At 37.2% G+C, this 27,176-nt stretch overlaps 1 protein-coding gene across 7 annotated transcripts in view; it reads right to left on the minus strand.

The window, feature by feature from the left end:
- LOC113063071 (signal-induced proliferation-associated 1-like protein 1) overlaps window positions 1-27,176 on the minus strand; it is a 79,688-nt gene that overhangs the window by 30,396 nt on the left and 22,116 nt on the right. The window contains exon 1 of one of the 7 annotated variants that reach the window (XM_026233235.1): window positions 12,906-13,231. The exons of the other annotated variants lie outside the window; for them this stretch is intronic. The gene's annotated coding sequence lies outside the window, so the exon portion shown is untranslated. Of the gene's footprint in view, window positions 1-12,905; window positions 13,232-27,176 lie in introns of those variants that run through there. 7 annotated transcript variants of the gene reach the window in all.

Here is a 27,176-nt window from a genome sequence, read left to right on the forward strand (position 1 = left end):
GGAGAACAGCAACCCTGGGAGAAGAGCAATGCTTCAGGACAACGCAGACATTACGTAAAAGATTCAGAGTATAAATGTACAGAGTTAAAAATATCAGATGGGGAAAAAAAACGTGGATTGTGAAAGCAAAAGACCATGCTTATTACGATAAAGGTAAAACAAATGACCTAATGTTCTGTGTTTAATGACAGCATGTAGTTCAAGAGCAAAAGTAAGCGTTATTTCTAAAGCAAAATAAAGAAATCTATTCCCAAATAGGGCGGTTGACTGACACAATAGACATCCAACTGAATCACTTGACATTTTGGGTTTATGAATCACATTTATAGTGCTAGACTATGTGTATTCACTGATGAAAATATGACAATCTGCTTTCCGAGTCCTGACTTCCCGATGGCTGGAAGGGGTGTGTGGAGAACCGGATGTGGTGGCACACTAACCCCAACACACACACACACACACACACACACAGTAGATAAGGTCATGGGTATTTCCATTCCTTGAGAGAGCGCTTTTTCTCTCCTGTCTGCTCTCACTCAGAAATTGTGCTGTAATAAATTTCGGAGGTTGCAGCACAGGTGCTTCTGCAAGGTCGAGAGGAACTCTGTGGCTAAGTCATACACAGCTGCCAAATTATAGCTTGAAGTATGACAGATGGGGACAGCGAGGGCTGACAGATCCCATGTTACCAGCTAATGAGACAGATACCTGTGACGAGCTTCACGAGTGAGACCGTGTGCAGGGCAGAGATAACTAACACGGCAATGAGAACAAATCCCTGACAAAGACAAGGTAATAGAAAATAACAGTTTTTATATATAACATATGAAATAATTTTCCGTTGCACAATAACATTCAAATATTCTGGTGTTTGCAAGATTTTTGACTGGCTTCCTATGCTTACCAAGGTTGCATTTATTCTGTAATAAAAACAGTAATATTTAACATTATCTCAGTAAAAATTGATAATGTTATTTGAAATTATATATATATATATATTTAATATTATATATTATATATATATATATATATATATATATATATATATATATATATATATATATATATATATATATATATATATATATATACATACAATTAATGACAACAAACTTTTAAACAGTAGAGTAAATTTCATATCAATTTTAATCTAAAATTTTGTATATACACAGTTCCTACTCCTTAGTAACCATTTAAATGTCGTTTATGTCACATTTGCAGTTCAACAAGTCATTCTCTACTCGTAACCTGAAGAACCCTTACTACACTAATTGGTTTGCACTTGACACACTGAATCAGGCGTGTTAGTTTAAAATTGGGAACAGGAGACAAACATTCTGTTGGCGTGAAAACAACTGTTCAAATGAGACCTGCAACAACCATGTGTAAATGGGGACTGTATGAATAATTAATAAATTACCTGAAAGGTTCTGGTTCAGTTTGCATCAAAATACACACTGAGCTACAAAACTTAAATACAAAAGGAGGGCTGAAAAAAGAAAAAGACTGACATTAACAAAAGAACAGTGTGGAAACTAAACCCACCTTCTCTTTGACCACTAGAATTAAGCTGTCTATTTTCCCCCCGCTTTGCTTTTAAGATATTCTTATTTCACATGTAAAATGAGCAACAGTGCTTTTCTCCACTTCTCAGCTCCAAACACCCACATACTACAATAAAATCCTTTTTTGCAAAGCCTGCATCACCATGACAGTTTCAGAAACGAGGTGCAATGACCAGAGACCATCTGACATTCTCTTCATTACCTCACTGTGATTGAGCAGATCAAGTTTTGTGCAAACCAGTTGGCATCACTAATGTGTAAACATCAACGATCATGTGGTGATGCATTCATGTGTGTGTGTGTGTGTGTGTGTGTGTAACATTACAAATCTGAGGAAGGTTGGTTTTAATAAATGCTTTGGCAATTAGCTCTCACATTCATAGCACATAAATTTGTCTTTTTTCCTCTTTAGTTGACAATGACACCTTCAAAAAAATTGAATAAAACACTCAAGATTTATTGATAAAGCAAAGGAGTGAGTCCCAAAAAATATGACGACTAAGTCGTATTAAAAAAATAAAATAAATAAAAAGGCAGGATTTCCAACCACAAGGAAGGAATAAAGAATGTCTGGAGGCTTGGAGGAAAAGTGGTACTGGGCTGAATCTTTCTGCAAAACCAAGGGTGAAAAACAATAGTGTTGAACACACAAGAACAATTCACATAATTGCAGCCTTTCAGACAAAAAGGACAACCACTTTTAGGCAAACAATGTCCTCCTCAAAAGCTCAACAAAACTGCAGAGAAGTGGGTATTTCCAAGAAGACTTCTTGGACCTTTAAAAAGAGCACATTCCTTATTCATTCATTCAAGACCCAGCATATAACCAGCACAACTGTAGGGTATGGTTTTTGCAATGCAGAAAAAACAAATGGAACCACAGAATCCAGTCATAAAAATTTAATTTACTGTATAAAGTGGAATGTCACAAAAATCTGGATGAATATTTTTTGGATGTAGTTTTGTCTACTACTATTTAATATGACAGAAATACTTCAGAGTCATTCTGTGTCAAATCAATCAACTTTCAAAAACTTCCCAGTCTCAAATTTTTTATTTTTTCAATAAATTTAGTGATGAAAGCCAAAATATTAAACGTCACAGATGTATATTCATGGAGTAATCCACTAATTTGTAAAGGGTGTCAAATTGACAATTTTCACCTGAAATTCAGAGCCAGATTACAGGTGGGTAAAAATGTTCTTCAGACCTTCCTATTTAAAAGAAAAAAGAATCTGCTGAGTACAAGGTCGACCACTGAAAATGTGTACAATTCAACAATTTACTCCAAGAGCCATACTGATTCCAATATTGCTGAAATGGAACCAAATAGAGCCTTAAAAATGAAGTTGCCAAAAGATAAGTTTACCAAGACCCAAAATCTAAAAGGGCATTAAGATATCTTTAAAACTTCTTGAGGAACAGGCATGCAAACTTTGGAGAGAAAAACTAGAAAAGTGCTTTTTTCCATTTTTGAATTGTCACCACTGACATATAATGCAACAAAGTTAAAAGATTTTACTAATAGACCTACCAATCACTGTACAAAATAATATGATGCCATCTTTCTAAAGTCATTTTTACCCCCCTTTAATCTGGTTATAAATCTCAGGTGAAAATGTCCAATTTGAATATACAAATAGAATCCAGAAAAAAAATCGTACATCGTCTTCACTTGGCTGGTTAATGACATGACCAATTTTTGAGTCACACTTTCAGGCCAAGGAACAAGAACACCTGTTGTGTGAGACCAGTCGAGATGCTTGGCTCAGATCAGCCTACTGTAATGGCAACATGCATCTTTGTATGCGATTATTTTGGAGATGCGTTCCAATATAATTTAACCTTAGGGTATAGGCCTATTCTATTTAGATCTGCAGTATGATAAAAGTTAAACAGAAAAAAGACGAATTATAGCACTTTATGCGTTTCTGAATACTTATTTAAACGCAGTGCAATATTTTTAAAATAATAAAATAAAAAAATGTAAACAGTGTATACAATATATTTTTATATGAAAATAAACAAGCTGAAAACACTCTAACTGAAAAACGTTGTGCTTTTCTACAGTATTAAGTACTGGTCAACCGATATTTTGCCAAGGCCGATATATTGGCCGATATCTGGTATTTTGGTAGACGGGACTTTTATTTTAACAGAGCGTTTTGACAGTGCTCACACTCTCTCTCTTGTTCGTCGTTGTCATTTACAGGTCTGTGAGAATTGGAAAAAAAAATCGTCCGGAAAAATGTGAATACATTTTTTTTTTATCATGCGATTAATTGATTTATCGACTATCGCGACAGGCCTACACACACACACATACACATACATATATATATATATATTAGTGCTGTCAATCGATTAAAAAAATTAACTAATTAATCGCACAATTTTTTTAAAATTAATCGCGATTAATCGCAATTAAAAGACTGAAACTTTTTGGATATGTAAATGTAAAATGTAAATAATTAATGTAAACTCAAGACAAAGAAACTATTTAAATTCAAAATATGATTGTTTATTGGAATTTTTGTTTAACTTGTAACACAGATTTTCTCATGTAAACAACATACCTGCAATAAACCATCAATATCCTCCAAATTAACTGTTGTCTTGAAAGCCATATTTATTACAGAAATAAAAACACAGGCATGTAAGTACCATTTGAATTTCAAAACAATCAATGCCAATAAAAAACAAAAATGATTTCCATGTTGAATTCTAAGTGGACTGCAAAAAAATTCCAAAGTATAGTCATTGCCAGTGTTTTAAGTGGGCCTGTAGGCACCAGTACTCAGTACCGCCACTTCCAAATATAGCTCTTGAGCGTACGGCCACCTCTCCGTGCGCCCAGAACGTGCTTGTAGCGTACCGGTACGCTCATTTGGACATCTGTTTTAATAGAGGTTTTAATCTTTTACCTGCACTGCCGATTTTCAGAGCGCCCTTCACAATGCAAGCTTCCTAATTCATCCCACCCAGAGCAGAAACTACATAACCCATTCACCCTTAAGTTATACAAGTGAATAGCGCATGTGTCGCTTTTCCCACTGTTAAGTGTCAACAACTCAACGTGGCCGGAGAAGGTGTGTGAAACTCGTTGTGAGTTATACTAAAGCAAAATATTGAGTATTTATTGTCTGATAAACATTAAAAACTGTCTGCGGAGGTTGAGTCGTCCTGCAGCCCCCGCTGGCTGTTCATTGGCTGCAGCATATTTTTTCTAAGTTCTAAAAAAATACCATAGACGGCAAGGCACAAATTTAGATATTCATTTATCTAATTAATCTATAGCCTATGCACAAAGACAATATGATATTTTTGTTCCCTTTTTGTTTTAAAGCTTGATGAAGAGAGAGAGCGCAAGTTGCTGCAGCTGAGGAGGACAGTGATGCACGCGTACAGGAGTGATTGACAGTTCGCGGCACTGTGTACAAAAAATACTCCGCTACACAATTATTTCGTTATTTTCGTTTAAGCTTATTAACGTTAGCGTTACAGAAAGGTCTGATTTACGCACTGTTACAGTCATTGTTTTTTTTTTTTTTTTAAACAATGACATTTGAGTTCATGATTTTAATGTTGCTGTTTCTTGTGGCATACTAAATGAAGAGTAATGTTTCTTGTGGCAGACTGAAGTGTAATCCGGCAGAGTTTTATACTGAAACTTTCCGTCTAAAAGTCCTTCCTTGGTCTTAACCATATTTCTTTGCACGTTGAACACACATAGGCCACAACTGGAAATAAAAAAAACTGCAACCGCATTAAATATTTCAAATTAATCGAATGCGTTAACGCGCTAATTTTGACAGCACTAATATATATATATATATATATATATATATATATATCACTCGGCTGTATATATGCTATTCGCCACCTTGCTTCTCAAGATATCGGCATCGGCTCTCAAAAAACGCATATCAATCGACCACTAGTATTTAGCCTCAAACGTTAGATATTCGATTAATTGTGCAGCCCTAGAGTTCACCATCATCGCAGTCCACATAAACAAGATTACTACCCAAGGTTGTGCCAGAGAGACTGTCCCTGATGTACTACAAAGCACTTTGAATTAAGTACACAACAAAAATATTACCATATCAGTTTAACATATTAATATTTTCCAAGTGCAAGGCCACATAGAAAAACAACATAAGAGCCTATTTGACTCCATTCCAAAACAGAGAACACCTCTTCCTTTAGTCACTCATCAATTCGACCCTCTCAATGGCAACCTTAGGTGCACCTCAAATTATGAACTATGGAGGATTGTGCTTGTTTTGATGTGTACAGATAAAAACATAGCCAGATTTGCAAAAGCAAGACAAAGTGGTAAAGCTGATTTCTTGTGCACAGTAATTTGGTATATAAAAAAGGTATTCTGCCTCACTTTTTGTGAGTGACTACATTTAAAGGCTTCGAATTTGTGTGGGCAAAGAAAGTCATGAGCAACAACATAATCCCCCATTAGCACAATATTTAATGGCAAAAATATGAATGGAAAGACAGGTTTGTGCTGCCTGGTGGTTGATGATAAAAACCCATCCTTTTTCACCCATCAACCATGGAAGACAGTGTTTACCCACTAAAGAGGAACCCCTCCACAGACTGAGGCTGATGTGGTCTCCCACGCACCCAGCACATTTTTCCTTGCTTTCATATTTATTTTTTCTCACTCTCTCCCTCCTCCCAGTCAGTCGGTCCATCTCTCTCTCAATACATTTTCGTTTCTCAATACAGGAAAGATATGAATGAGAGTATGATTCTCATTTGCGCTCCTGCGCCAACTATACATTGTTCCTTCATCTTATGATCACTAAAAAGAAAAAAATTATAAATCTTATGTTATCTTTTATGGAGTTACATGGCTGTAACATTTCAGGGTTCCCAGATCTTTTCACTAAAGAATTCCCATTAAATTTCTAGACATAGTATTAAGAATTTTTTAAGTATTATTATTTATACACATATACTGTACATACATTTATAGCTGCTAGTCTGAGTGGGTCAGACTAAAAAAAGGTCTGCTGAGCCCTGTGGAACAGAAAAGCAGCTTTAAAATAAACGATTATATCAGTATGATAATTAAGCAAAAAATTAGCTGTTTATGCCCATGCACAGAACTGGAAAACTAGCAAGCTAAAACAAACAAAACAGAATGTTTCTTAAGCACAGTTCTCTGATAAGCTAATGTGTTGGTGTGATATTCTAACCTTAAACAAATATAAAAAGGCACTAATGTTTTGAACAAGCAGCATAAAACTTTAATTTAATTGCTGCAATTCATCAGAAAGCAGCATTAATTTCCAAACGCACCACAGTGAGTCTGGACTAATCTTTGAGGCGGTGAAGCTGTGTCTTTTCACCTGTGATGCAAGCATCAGATATTAAAAATGCCAGCAGATTTCCTCTCCTCTGTCTGCATGATTGAGCCATCAGCGAATGAATCATCAGCCGGCAGAGACAGGAAGAATGAAAAGCAGAGCTCGCCGCTAATCTTTTTTAACAGCTGTGATCATACACACAAACACACATTGCTACTTCACTGGTGATTCAGCTGTTCACATGACAAGCTCACACTCTGCTGGGGATCCTGGGTAAAAATCAATACCACCCAGTGATGAAGTTTACCTCTGCGGTATGTAGGGCTATCCCCGACTAAAGTTTTTTCTGCTCAACTATTAGTCGTTCATTTGAAGCATTAGTCGACTAATCGCACGTATATTAATATACCATTTAAATCATAATACAGAGCCTTTAATTGCATACATAGCCTAATAAGTGCTCAAATTCACTCATAAAGCTTGCTACACCAGACTGGAAGAAGTAAGGATTATGAATGTGTCAGGGAAAAACAGAAAGGAGGCTGCATTAACATTGTAATAATTCATTGATAAACTAGTGCTTTCTTTGTTTTTGGTTTAAAAGAAGTCGGTCACACTGACTCATCGCCACAGAGTGATGCTCATGTATGCATGTTTCATATGGATTACGTAATCTGAGAATAGTTTGTCATTTGAATTGGTTCATTTGAAAGTATAGATATTTTTTTAAAGTCTATAAGCCAAAGATATACATGGAGTTTCAGGCTCAAGTTCACAGACCGAGACAGCAGAAAGCGTGTCCTGTTTGCTTCCATTATTTTACAAAACACATTTTGTTGTTATTGTGAGTACACACAAATAAACTTAGTGTCTTTACAGATGTATTACTCTTATCTGTATTTTACAGTATTTTAAATGCAAATGTTTGGATGTCCTGTCCGATGTAACTAGCCTATATTACTACATACACCATCCGTTAACTATCTGTTAGTCAGGGACTGCGTGAGTTCACTTGTAGATTTTTTTTGTTGCTTTTTCCTGCAACTAAGCGACTAGTGAAATTTTTTGAATAGCCTGAAATTGTTTATGACAAATGTATTTATCTATTATTCCATAAATAATATTTCCATATCCCAAAGCCTTTCTTCAATGTACTGGCATCCACTAAAGCGCCTCTATACATCAGACTCATTAATAAACAGTGTGAAGGAGGTTTATTCTTTGATCCAATCACATATTTCTTGCTCACTGACAGTGATGATCTAATAGGCACTTTCTATAAAAAGATCAATGAAAAGTGACAGAACTTGTGTCAAAATAAACGACAGACAGAACAGAGAAGATAAAGTTCTCTCTCACACACACACACATAGCCGACAAGTATTCAATCTAACGCACAATATGCAGTATGACATATCTGTACTATTCACTCACATCAGGAAAAATGTGGTAACAGGGTTTGCAAGCTTTAATTAGCTTAAAGGGGTCATTGGATGCGACATGCACTTTTACAAGTTGTTTAAACTGAAATGTGTGTTGGCAGTGTGTGTACACAACCACCCTATACTAATAAAAATCCATCCAGTGTTTATTTTAATCTACCAAAATTATTACCTCTTTTTTGTTAGGATTTCTTATTTATTTGTAAAGCAAGTATTTATAAGGGAAATGTTATGAATAAAACACTAAAAAATTATAACAGTCAGAAGTTATTGGTATTATTGCTAAGTTACCCAATGGATTAATAAACTAATCTGTAAATAATGTATAGAATTATAAATTCTAAGTCAATTAATTAAAAAATGTAAATTAAAAAAATATATATATATATTATATATATATTAGAACCCCTCCTAACAAAATACAGATAACTTTTGCTGCAAATGATCCAGAAAGCAGAAAATGCAGCAAGCAAAACTTCCACTGAATTGATTTATTAATCTTGAAAAATCATAAAAAGTATCGCAAATTCTCACAGTTGATGAGAGCAAAGTCTATTTTATAACAAAAGCACAATCCAAACGTCTTTTAAAAGATAATAAAACAGATTGTTTCCTCAACTGAGTTCCCTTCACTGAACAATAATGGCCCAAAAACAGTGTTACAAATTAACATTGCTTTCCTCACAACAAGCCCCAAAGGCCTCGTACATGCTGTCAACCGTAAGCATGTCAACCAGACGAACCTTGGCTCCCTCTACGAGAGAAACATCCACATTTCCACCGACAGTCCCTAGCAACACAGTCACAGGGATGGTAGGAGGAACAGATGAAAATAGCTAAGAGAGAGAGAGAGACAGAGAACAGCAGGAGAAAGAAAAAGAAAGAGAAAACTGTGGTGTAATTAACAGGAGAGGATGTCAAACAGCCTCACACCATATAATTCCAGCCTTTCGGAGAATCGCATGAAAAAAAAAAGCAACAAGAGGGAAGGGAAAAATAGAAGGCCAGAGATTTGATGCGTCATTGTGCAGATATCAAATTATTTTTAGATATTAAGAGCTAATGAAAAGGAGGTGGGATTTGTTCTCTGACAGGTTGATTTGGTTGCTTGTCTATTTAACTGAATTACAGACAAAGCCTGTTAGTCTTTGAGCACGTTTGGTTGAGGTGTAAAGATGATGGTATCACTTATATAAGATGTGTGGGAGTAAGATGCTTCGACAACCTTAAACTGAAACTGAAGTTTCTAAACAACCACACAAACTTCAGTCCTGTGCTATTTGGGAGATTTGTAAGTCACTCTGGCAATATAAAAGTAGAACTGCCCTGCCTCTTCTAAAAAAATACAAATCTGGCTGGATATAGCTATGAATTGGGGCTCTACCACAGGTTAGAGTAGGAGGAAACATATCACAGAGTCAATTCATTACATCCAAAAATGGCTTAGCAATGAGCAGCAGGGCTGATATCTGGCTCCTGTACTGGCCTGCATGCCATCGCCATCAAAACACACAACTGTGTCCTGCTTCCATTTCTGGGAGGCGGACCATCTTATCTCTGGCTGGTTGATATTTGTGGCACTGCAGAGGAGAGGGACTGAAAAACAAGAGTAAAGAAATGCGCAGATCCAAACTGCACCAGATTAATTTTATTTCTGCCTACTTTGGCGGAGAGAAGAACAGAGATGAGATGTCACGGGTTGTAAGTTCAACACAGAGTAGACGGTGACTCACTCAGAAAGTGCTGCTTCATCTTTGTGCCCTAGAGTGGGTACCTTGCACAAAGTTGCTACAAAGAGACAATTATTTAAGACCCATTGTAATCTTCTGTGCATAAAAAGCGGGTGATGAATCCATAATCACTAGAGATAAATAGAAGTAATTTTGCCTACTGTCAGTCCCAAAATTTCCCAACAGCTTTAATGTATTGTGCAAATTATCAGTTTTGAGTATATATTAATGTAAAACAAGTGTTTATTTACCTGAATTATATAATAATGAGATAAAATTCAGTAATAAAATTAAAAAATGCATTACATTTTTCACAGACCGTAAAGACATTAATAATATTACAAATTATGTCTATTTCAAATAAATGTTTCTTGAGAATCAAATTGGCATATCAAGATCATGTGACAATTGCAATAACATTTCATGATATTACTGTTTTTACTGTACTTTTGATCTAATAAATCCAGCTTTGGTGAGCATAACAGACTTCTTTAAAAACTTTTTTTTTTATCTTTCTGACCTCAAATAGTAGTGTATATAAATAATAAATTACATATTTAAAATGTATGTGAATGTTTAATATAATTATTTGCATTTTGCACAACAAAGACTTGAATCACATCACAGAAAATCACAGAAATGCAGCTTGAGAAGGCAACTGATAAAGATCAGAACAGCACTCCTATGAAATACCAGCTCTCTGAGAAATCCTCATAATAAGACCATAAGTAGCTGAAAAGTTCATTCGCTTACTAAAGTTCACTTCTAGCTGCTGCTGGAAACAATCTCCCAAAATCAGAAAATAGACAATTAATGACTTACAAATTCCAGAAAGTGTCAGCATGTCCAAATACTAATTTCCACAAAACTCAGATTTGCATAAGCATATATTTTAAATTAGAATCTACAAATGTAAACACAAACTGAAGTAAATGGCAGGTCTGTAGAATCCACCATAGACTGTGGAGCAGACAGGAATGGTGTGAAGACAGTTCTCATCCTTCTTCTAACTCTGTGAATGAATCTCACTGTGCTTTTCCAGTCTAAGCCCTGGACAGGTCATTAAGCTTCCTGGGCCATAGCCATTAGCACAATTTTCCTCTACTGGGAGTGTATGGTGGCTAGAGCAGCTTGTATCATTAATACATACAGCAAAGGAAGTTCTCTTTTCCCCTTTCCAGAACAGGAAGAACTGGGGAAGAATTCTGAGCACATTTCTCAAATCAGCCCCAAAAGTGGTGAGGAGAAACTGGCTAGGAGTTGTGATTATAACATGGAACTGCTGGGACATTTCTCTCCTCTGACTCACAGTGACACCTGAAGCTGTAAGGGGCTCATTCACATGGGAGGCGCTCTTGCATTCCCTTCTAGAGCTTTCAAGGCACAATTCAACTACTTTTTTTCTCCCATTTATTTCTGTATTGATTTTTTCTCTCTCATCAAATTAACTACCTTGTCACTGTTGAACACTTTCACAGGGTTCAGAAACATTTTGACTTTATAACAAAAGTGCTTCTAGACCCCTGAACTCTGCTCCATTTTGTTGTGCTGAGGCTGTATTTGAATGCATCTTGAACGCATCAGGCCCTTTCAAATAGAGCATGCTGCACAACTTCTTGTCCAGGCCCTGGTCATTTCAAGCCTGGACTACTGCAATGCTCTTCTGGCTGGACTTCCATCAAGCACAATCAAACCTCTACTAATGATTCAGAATGCAGCGGCACGACTGGTCTTCAACGAGCCCAAAAGAGCCAATGTTATACCTCTCTTTATCTCCTAGCATTGGTTACTGGTAGCAGCTTGCATCAAGCTCAAGACATTAATGCTTTTATATAAAACATCCACATGCTAAACACTCACCTACTTCCACTCAAATCTACATTCCCTCCTGAAGTCTGAGATCCGCTAGTAAGCAACACCTCATGGTAACATCACAGAGAGGCTCAAAATCACTTTTCCAGAACATTCTCGTTCACCATTCCTGGCTGGTGGAATGATCTTCCACCCCATCTGGAATGCTAAATCCCTGACAATCTTCAAGCGTCAGCTGAAAACTCATCTCTTTCGAAAATACTTGGCTTCATCGTTAAAAAAAAAGAAACGAAAAAAAAAATACTTTTGCTTTTATTTATTCCTTCTATTTCAAGCTTGTACTTATTTGAACAATGTCTAAAACTTGGTATTACAAGTACTTCCTGTGTCTGTTTGCCTCTTTAAGAAGAATCGATTTATGTATCCCCCAATTGTAAGTAGGGATGTAACGATATCAAAATCTCACGGTACGGTACAATTTTGATATTGACCTCACGGTACGATATTTATTGCGATATTGTGGAAAAGCTCACGGTATTGTTAAATAGCTCACGATAGTGTTTGTGATGATAATAGCGAAAAATACTGACATTTATTCTGCTTTTGCCAGTCAACAGCCAATTTATTGTTGTATTTATGCAGCGTCCAGTCCTATTGGCTTAACAACGGTTGTTGTGACGACGCAGCGCAAAGGATCATGGTCTATGTAGTTAACAATGATTTGTTCTACGGGACTGTGTTTATTCCTCTTGCTTTTTGACGGACACCTGTCCTTTTAATATTGTAACCCAACCATGACAATATCGAGACAAGTTTACCACCGCGATAGCGCGATGTTGTCAATATCGTTACATCCCTAATTGTAAGTGGCTTTAGATAAAAGTAGCTACAAAATGACTTTTTTTTTTACAAAATTATCTTTTGCAAACAAACCCTAATGCTGCTGGTATGAAGATTCAGGTTTGTAGGTGTGGATAACAAAAGCCTCTTTGTACTTGGGTTGGAGAACAATGACTTTTCTCTGACCTGAAGGTTTTTGACAGGATCTGTCTGACTTCGTTCTCCCAGGCTGAAATGGAAGAAGTTTCTGAGAGTAAAACAGGATCAACTTGGAGGTCTGAAGATAAACACACAGTGAGTACAGAGAGTACGAGCAGAGCCACCCTCTCAGAATAAAAGTCCAGTGAAAGATTGAATTTCCCCTCAAAACAAATCAGAATAAGTTCACTCACACATATTAAAAAGAACTGTGTGAGTGAAAAGTGCTAATTAGATTTCGGTACTAGCTAATGGCCAGAAAAAAACACAAGCATTGATTATGTTCTTTTTACTTAATTAGCCCCGATTCAGAATGAATGGCAGCAATGTGCAAACAGGATGGTTAATGGTAAGCTGGATCACCGAGTTAGTCAATTAACCTTGTGTGAAAATTGTGTTTACTGCCTGGAACGGGGGAACAGAGCTGAAAAGTGATGATAGCTGTATAACTGCACTGCCAAACTTATTTATTTAGACAGTTATTATTATTTTAATTATTTTATATAATGATAATAATAATAATACATTTTATATTAATTCATAATTTATTGGTTAAATTCTTTTTTAAGTCTCACTACAGACACTCTCTTCAGAATTGTGTTATAACTAAATTTTAAGGAAAAGAGAGACTGCAATCTTTTACAACAACCACTTTTACAGCGGCATATAGTGTGCCATCACAGGTTGTCAGGTGTGCCGTGAAAAATTATCAAAGCTTTCGGTCTAAATATTTTACAAATATTTAACAAATGAAAAGCATTCAGAAGAGCTTGTGACTAAACCTCATAACGCCATTGGATCCTCAGTCTGTCAGTGAAACCTTAAAACTCCATTCAGAATGAAGTGGTGGGCATAGTCTGTAAATTTGTTGTTTTATCATCACCAACAACCAGTGTTGGGCAGTAGCGTTGCTACAAGCAGCGAAGCTACTAGTTTAACTACATTTCTCAGTAGCTTGGTCGTAGCTTCGCTGCTTTCTAAATCAAATAGCTTTTCAGTAGCGAAGCTCTTTTTTTTTTACCAAGTAGTGCGGTAGCTTCAACACAAGCTACATTTTCGCAAGCATTTCTGAAGCTCAAACTCAGAACGAGAAATACAACTGCTAAGATCGCTGATCCTGGATCAGTAGTGGCGCGACGGCGCTACTTCATCTTGTTCGTGTTTACGGTGGACAGCAACCAACCATCTTTATGATGTATTACCGCCACCTTCTGCTCTGGATGGTACCACTCCTTGGCCAGTCACGCAAAAAATTATTTGATGAAACGATGGCATAGGATGAGGTCGGAGAACAGTTAATCCCGAGGAGTGAGTCGCCGTGGCCATACCTTGACAAGTACATGACACTGACCGAGATAACAGAAAGAAAATATGTTTTCAGATGCTGCTTGTAAAAATTATCAGGGTCCAGCCTGGTCATTTTTTTTGTACTGTTTGGAGGTCTTGCATTTTGTTCTGCAAAGGCCTACAGTATATTAAGCATCCCCATGCAACAGGTGCTTACTTGTGCGCACTTTGTTAATTACATGTATTTTGATTGTTTTTGTTGCCAAATTGATAAGGATCACAAAAAAACTATTAAACTAAACAATTACACCTGCCTATCTGTTTGACTGAAAGTTTTGAGCACTGAGATAGCACTGACTTGTAATAAAACGTGTTCAACACAAAATGTAATTTTAAAAGTAGCTTAGATGTGGCAAGCTATTGATGTAGCTTAGCTTGCTACATTTCCCAGGGGGGTAGCTTCAGTGTAGTTAAGCTTAAATTACTGTAGAGTAATTGGTAGCTTAGCTCACTACATTTTCCAAGTAGCTTGCCCAACACTGCCAACAACAAAGTTACCTATGACTGTGTTCCTACCTGACTTAAGCTCAAGTTTCACAATTAAATATGAGTACTACTTATAATATAATATCTGGTTTTAATATACAATTTGAAGCAATGCATGTTTGTGCGATTTTGCTATATTTCAGTGCTTAGTGATGTGCCGTGGAATTTTTTTTTACTAATCAAAACTGTGCCATGACTAAAAGAGGTTGGGAAACACTGTTTTACATAATATAATAAGAGTGTGACTGTCTGTCATATGAAATGCTCTAAAGCTTTTATGTTAATAAAGACTATACTAGGATATGATGAAATGCACCACACTCAATAGCCTCATCTCATTAACCAATACAGCACTCCAATATTTTCATTTATCTGCTTTACTGGCCTGTCAGATAAATCAGCTGCTGTTAGCATCTAAAGTGATTTTACGAACCATGTCTTATGCAATTATCACCCAAAAATATTTGAAAAAGTGTCACATTGTCCCAGTTTTACAACAAGACCTCCTTGACTTTTACTGCTTAACCCATACAGGGTAACCAGATGTCCTTAAATACAATAATGGGATTTCACATTTTAAACGGACACTAAAATGCTGTCTTTGGACCTCTTTGCAGTCCATCTTGCATAGGTTCAAACCTCCATAAATTCTTCACCATGCAGGTGCACCTGCTCCTGCCGAGTGCCCTCCTATAATTTCCCTCCGCAGGGCTCGTGTGAAAGACTGAGTGTGAGTGGGTGGAGAGCAAAGCTGCGGTGCGGCTGCGAGGTGATGAGGGGAAGCTAAACGTAGAGATTTCAGGACTGATTTGGCTCTCTGCATTTATTTTGATAAATGAGGGTTGCCTACTCCTTTTTTCTATTTAACATAAAATGCTTTTGAAGAAACTAAGATCTATGATTCAACAGAAGTAATGGTCCTACATTAATCAATCAGGCTAAACTGAGAGAAGATCTTACTGTCGAGGTCTTGTGTTCTAGAGAGCACAAGCAGCTGTTCTCCCTGACACTTAGACAAATTATTTCAAATCTCAATTCAAAAAGAGCCATTTATTCCTAAAGACTGAAGTTATGTCAAAGAAGGGCTTAAGAAAAAAGGATTATTAAGAAAAATAACCCACAGCTCAATCTCCAAACCAGTCCATTCATCAAAATGTATGATAATTAGATATAAATAATGGTAGTAAAATGATGCATAGAAGACAGACTCATTTTAATCTGGAGATTAAAACTGTAAGCAATGAGTGAAATTTATGTTGTGGACATAGAGGTCTTTTCATCAACACTGAAACCTACATTTCAGTTCACTAAATATTTTAGCAGAAAAGAAGCTGCATATTATTATAGCTGTAGCCTCTGTGTTCTAAGATCATGATGCTAGCTCAACTTCGTGATGTCTCTCAGTCATTGGAGATTAACGTTGGCATTGTCTATCAGCCCAACCCTATCTAAAAGATTGCATTTGTTTCATCAAAAATATAGTACAAATAGTAAAATTAAAAAATATCAACATTGAATAACCATTTTCTATTTTAATATATTTGAAAATGCCATTTATTCCTGTGATGGCAAAGCTGACTGTTTGTGCACAGCCACATTTAATTGAATTGTTAGGCGACTCAAGATTTGGGTCTAGATTTGTGCCTTATCAGCTTTGAACGGAACAGCTCTCTAAAACTAAATACCAGTTTTAAACGATCCATTTACTGCCATTAAACTCTAAAGGCATACCTAATTTAAAAAATCATGGCTGACTGACCAACTTTTCCATATTTTCAAAAGCAACTCTATGTTCTAGTTCTGAACTATACTGCATTGCTCCGTAGTTTAAAATGTTCAAAATGCCTGAAATTAAAATCTTTCTTTAACCAAGAAGAACAAAACAGCATGCTTTGATTTGTGTATATCCTCAGAAGATAGGAGATTCCTGTGGGATATTAACACTGTTTGAGCCATGCCAGGAGTGTAACCAGACAAATCAGGTTCACAAAAGGCATGGCAAGTTCGTGCTTGCACTGTGGCTTTGGAGATTCCAGGTGTTGTAAAGAGTGCAGAGTAACATAATAGCTTTTGTAATGTCATTTAGCATTTGCTTACTTATCCAAAAACAATATTTCACATCCAACAGGAAGAAATCTTCTTTGAGCATCTTCAGGTCACATGCCATCGATGAGTCCTCGACTTCACAGTTTCTGAAGAACACCATAAAAATCTTTAATTGAACACTACTTCAAAGCTATGAGACTGAATAAAGTATATTGTATAACATTAACTCAATGATTCTTCAGCAAATTCAGTGCATCACTAGCAGAAATACGGACCATCGATTTAACCAAACCGAATTTTTTAAAATGTTGTTTTTGTATATCATCATTTATAAAGAATAATGATCAATTATTATCTATACCTAGAAAAGCGCTATATAGATGTAGTTATTTGTATTAATAATAATAATAATAATAATAATAGTTATTTTATTAATATATGGTTAGATTTTTTATTTTATTTATTATTTATAGTTTTGATATTTATATTCATATTAATTAATGGTGATCAGGTCACATGATGCTGACAGACTGGTGTCATGGGCAATATGTGATACGAGACAGAAAATAGTCACTCTAGAGTCCCGCCGTGTTGCTGCTGAGTCCACGAGCAAGAAACAGCACGTACAAAACCACTAACTCTGTACATCTGAGTATGTGTTTGTCTAAACAGAACTGGAGAGCACCAGTGCTGATTAAATAACTCTACAATAGAGCACACTTGATCACCACTGATTTATAGTGTGTCACTGTGACCCCTACAGGGTGCTATGAACTTCAGAACAAGTGAAAAAGACACAATGCATTGGAAGTACTCTGGCCAGTAACCAATCTAGAAGCAGAGATGTACTAATTGGACTATATTACCTAATAAAATCTAATATAGAAAATTACACATCGTTTTTAGTAGAGAGCAAGTAAAGTCTAGATGATGCAAGGAATTATTAGTCATGGAGTCAGTCAACTGATCTTCAGTCAGAGCGTTCCATCTGCTGAGGACTGAAGCAGATCTTATACTCCGAGATCTCACTTAGTGTGTGAGGACTGAAGCGTTAGCAGCCATTATCACACACCCCTTCATTTCCTCTCTATTGTGTGCCTTTCTTTCCTGTGGAATCTCTTTCAGCAGCTCGGACCACCCCTGTGACGCAAACACATCATAGAGCGGCACTGTGAGATATACACATAATGCTCTTTTTAGCTTTGTAAAAATAATGTGCTTGTGTTCATGAACAGTTACCCAGACACAAGTGGTTAGCGGATGTGCTCCAACCCATTGAGTGGTGCCACTCATAGGTGACGTATCCAAAATCTGAAAACCTCAGTCACCCGAATGTAACGTTTGCGTAACATGTTTGTTAGCTTTCAGGAACACAGATAACATTTCCTGAACCCATTCTGCATTTTTTCCCTCTATTGTTTTTTCTCTCTCTCAATGTTTCCATAAATAAATAAATAAAATAAAGAGTAAAAACCTGCTTTATCATGTATCCATGGATACTGCTCACTAACCAGAGAAACCTGTCTGGGGTGTTGAAACGCTTCCCACGATAAGCAAGTACAAGTGATGAACGAAAGCCAACTTTTAATATGCTTGCTGAGACCAATTTTTCTTGAGTATACTTGCTTCCATCTCCTTTATTTTTCCTTACTGTGAATCCACAGGGAGCCCCATCAAATCCCCCACACTACATCCAACGCTTTACCACTTGCTCGCCCACTAAATGCCAATCATCCGCCCCATCTAGCTTTCTGCTGCTGACCAGTTTAAAATTGTGTACATATGAAGCTGCACTGGAGATCTCCACCAACAGGGGGAGGACCTCAATTGTCAGAGAGCCCATTACCTATAATGAGCCTCAAGCTGGGACAGATGAAGCTCGGGATCAGTTACATAAACACTGAGAGGGAGGAATTCCTTCAGGTTATGAGGGCATGTCTTGAAAATCCATTCAGTATTGGTCCATAGGTGCTTACTGTAGAAAAAAAAAACATCTATTGTACATTCAAATGTACATTTAAATTGCTTTTGATATTCTACTGACCAATGAGTTCCCATGATTTTTCTAGATGTTTGAGAAAAAAAAAAAAAAAAAAAAGTATATATTTTATAGAGAGCGCACTCAAAAAATAACCAATTAAATATTTGAAAGCTGATAAGTTAAAAAACAAAAACAATAAAAAAAACACTACATCTCATACCTGTGAATAAAATTTTTCCATCTATCCATTTTCCAAACTGCTTGACCTATTTCTCTCAGAAAGAAAAAAGGAACAAAAGCTGTCAATGGGGCAGTACCTTTTCAAAAAGTACGCCTTTGTTCTTCATTTACCCCTAAAGTGTGCAAAGTAGTACCTTTTGGCACAAATTATTTCAATGATAAGTCAATGTAAAGACGCGTTTAAGCGCGTCTGGAGGTCTGGTTTATTCAGAGGACATGTGCAGGAAAAAGTGGAAAAGCCCCGAATGTTCGATCAACATCAGCCATCTTGCAAACAGACAACCGCCTAGCACTGGCCCCTCCCACAAGAAGCGTATTTCACCTCGGACGCGCATCAATTTCCCTTCAAACTCTTGCTTTCTACGCGTATCTATTTCGCTCAAGACGCACGAATGCATTCAAAATGTTCAAATGGAAACTAGAAGCGGTAGATGCGAATTGGACGCTCCATTTGCGTTTGGTGTGAACACAGCGTAAGGGTGCTGTATGTAGGATTGACACTGAGTGGTTGAACTAGGTATGGCACTCCAAATTCAAAATACTGGAAAGGGGGGTTTTTTCACCCGGCACCTCTTCCTCAGACTTGAGCACACATAGGTTGCCAGATTGATGATACAAACAGGAACGACTGCACTTGCCGATAAATGAAATTAAATATGCTGTGTTTTCCACCAACTGGCAACCCAGGGTGCAATACAATAGGGTAAACTGGCAGTGGGCGGTTTAAACCAAAACAAAGACCGACATTCCGGCCCAGAACATTTTCAAAGGAGAATAACTGACTGTAGCATTGTTTTTCAGATAAATATGTTAACTTAGCATATTTCTTAAATATATGCAAAAATATTATGGTATTTTTATGCTTTAGTAGAGACTGAATCTTACATTCACCACCTTTAAGATGCAAATTAGTACCTATAGTGTACATATTAGTAACTTCTTAAAGGTTACCACCCCAGTCAGAGCTTCTGTACCTTTTTATTTTTTAGGAGTGCATGTAAGGTTGCTGGATGTTGGTGCATATTTTAGCGTCTTGGGCCTATATATTAGGGACTGAAGAGATCGTAGATGATACGTGATCTGTACGGACCAGGCAACACGGTTCAGCACGTGTGAGATCTGCAGACTTCTGTTCTGTTGTATTGATCTGTGCTTGCAATTTATGTATTTGTTATGTATTTACTGGCTGTTCACTAGTCTTTAATCATTTTTTTAACTTCCTTAGCTAGGCTAGTAGTTTTTGTTGTGGTTTTGAAGTACTTCGCTTTAAGAAATCAATGGAAAAGGTTTATACAGCAAAGTTACATTGAATTGTTTTTTAATGGTTTTCAAAAAAAAGTTTTGTGATCTGCTGAACCACTACTATATATAACGGTGTTAATAAATGTGAAAAGTCTGACCCGAAGGACAAAAACTGAATTTGTAGAAGTTTAATTCAGAAATGAAACCTAGTGTAAAAGACAAGTCCATGCCCAGAAGGGGGTCAAGTGTGGGACCTGAGATTTAGCTGCAGAGCTGCTCCTCACATTAGAGACAGATTAGCCTGAGAAAGGCCCTGTCTGCATTCCTCTAGAGCAGGGTAAGCAATGACGAGTGGGAAGAGGAAGAACCCTGTTAAAACCATAATAGTGGTCGAGCCAAAACCACACTATCCTACAGCTGCTTTCACAGCATCTTGGCCAAGCCCTTCTCCAAAAAAGAAAAAAAGACGACAAATTCCTTCAGTCTGGGATTTATTTATTTCAGCCTTTGGATGGTGTTCACATACCAAGGGGGTTTGTGTTCTCTGGCCCCTGATGTCGTATTTGTTTTCCGGAGTATTTTCATCAGGTTTTCAAGCTCCTCGCAATGATGGGGATTGAGGAAACCTGTCTTTTGAGCATGTCAGATTAAATCTGAAAACCATTACACAGAAAGAAGCTTGAAAAGCGTGCATGAGGATCCAATATTCTTTGGCAGACCACAAGGAGGTTTCCGGTTTCCACTCTAAATTCCATATGCCACGTTGCACCGCTGAATCAGACAGATACTGAAATAAACAGGAATGTCAAATCCACGAGTGTTTCACTTAGAGCTGGGCGATATATCGAATATTAGTGATAGTATCGGAATAATTTTGACGACGATGTAAAATTTGAATATATCGGGAATATCGAGTATTTCAAATTCAAGCATACTTTCCCAAAAGAACGCGCTGAATGTCCAAAAAAGCAACCTGTAAATGCTCTACGCCCCTCTACTACGACAGCTTAATGATAGCGGTTGCCAGATAACAAGAGTTTAAATCTCAGAATCAGAGCTCCACTGTTACAAGGATACATTTTCTGCCCGTTGTTTGCTTATTTTAAGCAATCTGGCAACCATGCGCACGTGCTCACTCCTCATTGCGGAAGAGCCGCCGTCGATAATCTGAAAACACTAACAAGCTGGAATTGAGCGATCTAATGAAAGCGTCGTTCAGCCAGTCTGTGTTCTGACGTGAGATCTCAACTGTATTGTTTGCATTTGTGATCGCAAAATAAATGCACTTACTCGACCGCTGATAGACCAACGCTAGTTTTGCGTCATCGAAGGTTAATGCCCCTTTTTGGGGGAAAACAAACGGATTCCCCTGATACAGAACTCGCTCTAATTTATTGATCGCAAAAATGGCAGAAACATACACACTCTCTTTGCCAGCCAAGGACGGTGAGAGGTATTTAATGAAGCTACTGGATACGGTGTTTACAGAGGTTTTCCTTTGAAATGGTCGAAAACTGGATTAATAACCCCACGCAGTGGCCAAATATGGACATCTAACATTACCATTATCTCGTGGAATCACCAAGTAGCCTATTTTTGTCATTAACATACTCACAGAATGATAAACTAGACGATGAGGCCATGTCAAGAGGAGTTGGTGGTTTACTTGGATCATATTTCACTTGATTTAAGCTATTGACAGTTTTGTTGTAGTTAGAAATACGAAGTTGCTAGTAGCTACGTGATTAACGTTAGCTCTCATTAGGCATGCTACCTTGGCTGTTAACTGATTTTAAGTTTGAAATATTCGCAGGCTAAGACTAAACAATATCTGTTTGAAATTTGTTTCTGACAGGCCTGTACACATCAGAAACAATGAAAAACAAAAGGTCCCTGGAGCGAGTTCTGTATAAGGAATCCGTTTGTTTTCCCCCAAAAAGGGGCGTTACCCTTCGATGACGCAAAAGTAGCGTTGGTCTATGTTTGAATAGAGAAACATAGGCTATGGCCAATTGGAATTACTATAAGGGAATTTCACTGATATGTTTACCAGTTTCCATAATACCAGTTTCCATAATTTCCATAAGACAGAGAGAATGCAAAAGTCTTTGGTATTCATTTATATATATTTATATATAAGAAATACCTATGTGATTCAGCAACTAGCTCCCCATCTAAGAGGGTTTTTAATGTCAGTAGGAACATAGTTTCATGCCACAGAGCTTCTCTTAAAACCGCAGACAGTTGACAGACTTGTGTTATTAGCTTAAAAACTTGTTAAAAAAATTAAAATAAAATACTTATCCCAGTTGCATAGTATAAATTGTGTATTACATCCACTAAAAAGTAGTAGAAAGTAGAATGCACTTTCTGTACTTAATTTGCACTGCTTCAGTTACTTAAGCCCCTTTCACACTGCACGTCGGACCCGCAATATTCCCGTAACATTGCCTGGTCGCCTTCTGTGTGAAAGCAACCACGTCCCGGAATTGATTACCGAATCGAACCCGGGTCGGGGACATAGTAACATTGCGGTAATCGATCCGGAACGAGCGCTGTGTGAACAAAAGCCAGATCTAATTCGGTATCGAAGTGATGACGCGCGTTATCGCGCGACTCTTTTACCGGCTGTTTTGAAGGAAGATCAACATTCGCGACGAAAACATATGTGCAAACTGTAATGAAGCAGAGATCAGTTAGTTCCTCACTTTCCGCGCTGACTCAGAGATCGTTTGCTTGCTTCAGTTAAAGTATAACGTGCCAAGCGTTGTCGACTCGTACATTACACGTCACGCGCTGATGTCACGTGTCGTTACGGGATCTTCAAGGGTTGTGTGTGAAAGCACGCACATATACCGGGTCATCACTGGCAGTGTGAATGTGCCAAATCTAGCGACCAGGGAACAATTGCAGGAACACTTTACCCCTGTATTTGCCGGAATGGCAGTGTGAAAGGGGCTATATAGGCCTACATGTATTCATTTAATAAAAAGCAGTAAGTGATCACTTGGTCTAGATTTTTTAACTGCTTAAATAAGCTGTTTAATCCAAATTGTTTTTTTGTGTTTTTTTTATGGGCAAAAGAAAATCATGTTTTTTGTATTATTTAAATGCAAATGCAAACATATCGAGATATATATCGAATATCGTAAAAATTGTTACAATATCGAGATATCTTTTTTTTTTATATATATATCGCCCAGCCCTAGTTTCACTATCAAGACCATAGTAAAATGAAAAAAGATACAAGACCCCTACAGTAAAACCAAAGAACCAACTCACTTTGCCACCTTCAGTGTTGTCAGATTGACAGGTACCTGCTGTTGAATGCTCATGCATTAATGCATTGGTTCATGGTGAAATCACCTAGTAGTTCATTAAGTTAGGTCTTAAGTGATTTGGGTAAGTAAAACACTGATTTTTTAATGAAAATATGGGAGCTGTAAAAGAGGCATTGCAGTGCAATGCAGACTAATAGACATGCCACTGATTAATGCCCTGATATTAAGATTAATTATAAATCAACAACAATAATGACTAGTAAAACAGAAATCCACTTACTGCACTTAATTTATTTCGGTGTTCTTTATTACAGATATTACAGTTCTGTTTACTTGAATTATTAAATAAAACACTGGAAAGCCATGTTTACTTTTAGAAATACCTGAAACCTACATGTTAAATTAACTGCTTACACTTAATGGCGCGTTCAGTGATATAGTTCAGTACAATACAGTACCGTACACTAAGTAACTATTTCTATTGACAGAAGTTGTGAATGATACCAAAATAGCGAGCCATATCATACCACTTTTTTGGGTCCCTTTTTGTACCTAGCACAGTAGTCCGGTACCAAAAGGCTGTAGGGTGTCCCATTCGTCATTTTAGCTTTCAGAAGGTTGCTCATGAGTAGAGTTGCTCTGATTGATCGGCTACCGATTCTATAATTGCTTTGGGATGTTTGATCGGCGGTCTCTAAAAAGGCCAATCTAAAAAAAAACGATCTCAAGCTGAGGTTTGGCACAACATGCAGTGGCACCGTCTCAGTCTCTATTACGCAGCTAAAATAATAAATGCTGAAGCTGTGGTACAATTCATATTTCTTCATTAAATAACTTCTAAAGTAAATTGAAAACATTCTGTGAGACATAATTTCACAAACAGCGTAAGTGAATCACAACACACTCTCTCTTTCTCTCTAAAAATGCACAAATGTCTTCAATCACGTGATTGTTTCTGCACTATAAGCAGGCTGCATGCTGCACAGTTTACAGAGGAATTGTCACTTGCACAATCGAGGCAGTGTCACATTATTACTAAAGTTTATAAGTTGCATTTCATTTTAATTCTTGCTAGTGTTTAAACCATTCAGAGCTCAAGTAACCTCCTGGAGACAGTGACACATAACACCAGGTTTACACATACTCTGTTTGCCGTGTTTATGTGGTGTGTATTTTTTCAATGCCCACGTTAACAGATTACAGCGTTCACACTGAACAAGCATCATTTTATTAACCTAAGTATAAGCCTTTTGGAATCTCCATTTGTGGCGGTCAGTTTTGATATAGTGAAGAGCCATCACACATAACTCAAATGTATAAGAAACACTGGACACTGCTATAAGTCAAATGGCCATAGTGACAACAAAAATGAAAAGATTTCACACACATTACACAGCCTGCTGCTAATAACAGCTTAAGAGTGTGATGACCACGAGCCATGACATCGTGGAGGATATTGTCGGATCTATAAACACATTTCATGAGGAAAGTTAACGTGCACGTTACAATCAGCCCAGAAGTTTCATCTGAATTGAATGTGTTTCTACTTTCACATGCAAATGACTTATTACAGTATGAATAAGATAACTTTCTGGAATCAATTCTAGTAGGGTAAAACTTAATTATGTTTTCGAAATGGACTGTGTAGCCCTGCCATTAGCTAAAGCTGTGAGTGAACAAGCCGCTGCTGCAGAGTGTGAGCTGCTCCGTCTCTCACGCAGTCTCAGGGGGACTATAAATTGGCCTAATCTGCAGCACAATCGGCCGAATTTTGTATAGGCTATATAGACCACAAACAAATTTAAATCTTTGTCAAAAACATGTTTATTGCATGAATTTCAGGTGAGAAAAAATAAGGTACTGTTTTACTTGCATCCACCACTACGTATCAATGCAACCTACAAATGAGAGAATGTTTACTTTGCTTTCTTGTGTTGTCACTTTTGTGAAAAAAAAAAGTTTTATTTGAGTGAAGAATTTTAATTGAATCGATTGGCGATTTTTTTTAGGCTGTCAAAAAAATTATTGAGCCTCAGAAGAGAATCAAAAAGCTTTTCTTCAACCTAACTGAAATTATGCATTATGCAATTCGAATTTTGATCATATTTAAGTAAAAAATTCGAATGTAGTTTTTCAGCTATTTTGACAGCCCTAGGCGATTCTAACCCGAATCTGTAGCCTATCTGTATGCATGAGACTGTCTGAATACCGGCAGAATTCACATTTCTGTTGTAAAAAGAGAAACAGTGTGCAGAAGTATTATTTGCTGTTATGCGTGTTTGTCCGAAGCTGCAGTTGCTGTGTGACGCCTGTTCAAAAAAAATAAAAAAAAACACCTGGACGCGCTCCGAGAGAAGGTTGTTAAAATAAATTTCTTATTTTCGTTTTCTAAACTTGTGTTGGTTGATTCGTGCTTGATTTGTACAATAGATTTTCGAACATAAAGTGACAGTCGACACGGTCACGGTTTTAGACTAGAGAGGAGAAGGGATGGGAAAAGATCTGGGCACAGTTTTTCCAGAACTTCGTGCCAAGTTAAAGCGGTGTCGAGCTGTTTTAATGATTTTTTTTGTATGTATTATGGTGCCCGAACCCGTATGACTTTGAACAGTGACCGTGAACATTTGGATTACTGCAGCCGCAGCAATCATAACCAAGCGCGAACCGTTGACTCTGACAGTGAATGAGAGGAGACGAAGCGAACACACAGGCCATAGTGTGACATCCGTGTAAACATAGATGACGTCACTGCGTTTTTTTTTTTTTTTTATTAAAGAAGATAGCCTTCATTTGTATGTAGGCCAAGGCAATTTACATATTTACAATACTTAAATATAATTAATAGTATTTTAATGCATTTGTATTCGTTGTTTGAAGAGTAAAAAAAAAATTGGTCGGTCTTAACGCAAATTTACAATCGGCAAGTCGGTCGGACTAAAAGCAAAAACAAAACAAAAAACAATTTAGTCGGTGCTAAATTGACAGGGTCGGTCGGGTTAAGGCAAACAAGAATATTTTTAAGGATTGCCTTAGCTCGCCTGTCCCGAATCAAATCAAACACAGTAACGCTACATTTCAGCCTGGTGCAGTGAAAGGGCATAGCATTGTTTAATACTGCACCATATGAACACACTCAAACTCGACATGAAGTTACTTTTGAGAGCATTCTGAAAGAATCTGGATCTGAGGAACACTTTTCCCACATTAAACAAAAAGGGATAGAGCCAGCTTCTTTTGCGGCAGAATTCCAAACGTTACCGGAATGTCGAACCTCTGCCCAAATACAAGTCATAAAAAAGATAAACTCTACATGCTCTTCTGTGAGGTCTAAATATCTGCCAAGTGAAACTGACTGCCAGCTCTCAATAACAGGATATTCAGTGCCCAGACTGTTCATCTGTCTCCGTTTAGTTCTTTCATGTAATGTCAGTGATAGGACTCAGAAAACAACCAGAGAAGCCCAACACATTCAACAGTTCCTGAAGTTCACTACACAATGAGTCAGACTGAGTGATAACATGCAAAACGATTCAAAGCACCAAGACAAGACAACACCCAGACAAACAGAATGGGACGTCATGCCCTCACAATTTCCTACAGGACACACAAAATCCCAAAACCCTGGAAGTAATCATC

The sequence above is a fragment of the Carassius auratus genome, chromosome 45 (genome assembly GCF_003368295.1).
Source record: "Carassius auratus strain Wakin chromosome 45, ASM336829v1, whole genome shotgun sequence".
In the NCBI taxonomy this organism is placed as follows: Eukaryota; Metazoa; Chordata; class Actinopteri; order Cypriniformes; family Cyprinidae; genus Carassius; species Carassius auratus.